Below are 2,223 nucleotides of genomic sequence, written 5' to 3' on the forward strand. Positions count from 1 at the left end.
GCAACAAATGTTTTGAGTGAAACTGAAAATATGCCTTACGAGGAAAGATTAAAATACTTAGCCCTCCCATCTTTAAAATACAGAATAAAGTGGGGTGACCTTATTCAGTCATACAAAATCGTCCATAGTTTTTATCAAATTGACCATGATACAAGTACTCTCGTAAAATTTACCCTTGGAAACAAATACAAAATTTTTATCACACATTCTTCTACAACTATTCGGCAATTTTTTTTTTTTAATTATTATTGCAAGGACAGTTAATACATCGAACAGTATAACCAAAGACTCCAAAAGTATAAATCACTTTAAAATTGCAATCCGACAGGGAGTGAGCTCCATGATTTAAAATATGTATTTGATGAATACGTTTTTAATTAATATTTTTTTGAAATCCAGTCATGTAATTGATGATCCTAGTTATGATTATATCGGGAAATTTTTGGCCTGGGCCTTGTTTTTTCTTTTTTTTTTTCACTTTTCACAGGGTATTTAAAGGCCTTTGATCGAAGCATTCCTTACTATGATATATTGATATTCTTCTGCTTCTCTTTTTCTTTTTTTTATTATTATTGTTATTATGATTATTATGATTATTATTATTATTATTATTATTATTATTATTATTATTATTATTATTATTATTATTATTATTGTTATTATCATTATTATTATTATTATTATTATTATTATTATTATTATTATTATTTTATTATTATTATATTATTATTATTGTTATTATTATTATTATTATTAGTTATTATTATATTATTATTATTATTATTATTATTATTATTATTATTATTATTATTATTATTATTATTGATTATTATTATTATTATTGTTATTATTATTATTATTATTATTTTTATTATTTATTTTATTTTATTATTATTATTATTATTTTATTATCATTGTTATTATTTATTATTATTATTATTATTATTATTATTATTATTATTATTATTATTATTATTATTATTATTATTATTATTTTATTATTATTATTATTATTATTATTATTTTATTATTATTATTATTATTATTATTGATTATTATTATTATTATTATTATTGATTATTATTATTTTATTATTATTTTATTATTTTATATTATTATTATTATTATTGTTATTATTGTTGTTACTATTATTCCTTGGTTTTAATTTCAATCACACGTTAATTCCAGACCTAAAATTCGTAAAATACAAAATTTGGTTCCATTTTCAGAACTCCATCAGCATTTCTAAGTCTTGAAAACTGATTGAAAATGAAATCTGATGCCTGACTCAATAATTTGAAGGATTTTTAAATGTTATTTAATCCTCGTGAGGGTAAATTGTTGATTTTTAAAAGTTATTTATAGCGAGTACAATATTTTTTTCTCCGTCAAATTACGAATTTTGAAGTTTTCAAGTTGGCATTGGCAGATCTGTAACTATTCTATTGTTTTAAATACAGAATGTACAGGATGACTCCCCCCCTCCTTTCAAATTCAGATATTATGAGATCTTAAAAGCGAATACATTACCATTATTATTTTTTAACAGCAAGAGATGAAGTGAGTAGGAAAGTGCCAGAAGACAATAAGAGAATAAAACATTTTCGCGGCGGTGATGGGGGTTTGAACCCGCGACTTTACTGGTATGACAACTCTGCCTGGCCGGTGAGAGCGTGACTCTACCGTATGAGCTATCCATGATCCCATTATTATTTTTTAGAAGTGACGGTAATTAATATTTCTTTCTCATTACATCATTACAAAACCATTATAAAACATTTCCAACTGCCCAAATGATTATATACTTATATACTATAGTTACGTACTGCCTATTACTTTTTATTCATGTCTGTGTCGTTAATCAGAGTTTCTTGTCAATTTATTATCTTTCTTTTCATTCTTTCTTTTTTCCCCTTTTTAAAATTTCATATTTAAAAAAGAGAACAACATATTGAATCAAAATAATTATTGACCATTTTTATACAGGGGAAGGGAAATAAAAATTGACAATATATTTTAAAGTCATGAATTTATTTGTTTTCTCTTTTAAGTTAATTTGTTTTGTTTTTTTTAAGGATTTTACGGCGCTTGCAACACATTAAGGTCATATCAGCGCCAGTAAAAAGGAAGAAAATGGGATAGTAAAAAGTTCTAGAATTACAATTAAAGCAGCCAAGAGAAAGTAAGACAAAGGGGAACTGGGAACAAATAGGGATCAGATGT

At 23.6% G+C, this 2,223-nt stretch overlaps 1 protein-coding gene across 1 annotated transcript in view; it reads left to right on the forward strand.

The window, feature by feature from the left end:
- LOC144978724 (peroxisomal membrane protein PEX16-like) overlaps nt 1-2,021 on the forward strand; it is a 12,239-nt gene extending 10,218 nt beyond the window's left edge. The window contains exon 10 of the mRNA XM_078925149.1: nt 1-2,021. This exon is cut by the window's left edge and continues 938 nt beyond it. The gene's annotated coding sequence lies outside the window, so the exon portion shown is untranslated.
- Nucleotides 2,022-2,223: the final 202 nt, after the last annotated feature.

Source organism: Berghia stephanieae, chromosome 8 (genome assembly GCF_034508935.2).
Source record: "Berghia stephanieae isolate SIO BIC M18660-M18661 chromosome 8, UCSD_Bste_1.3, whole genome shotgun sequence".
NCBI classification, from domain to species: Eukaryota; Metazoa; Mollusca; class Gastropoda; order Nudibranchia; family Aeolidiidae; genus Berghia; species Berghia stephanieae.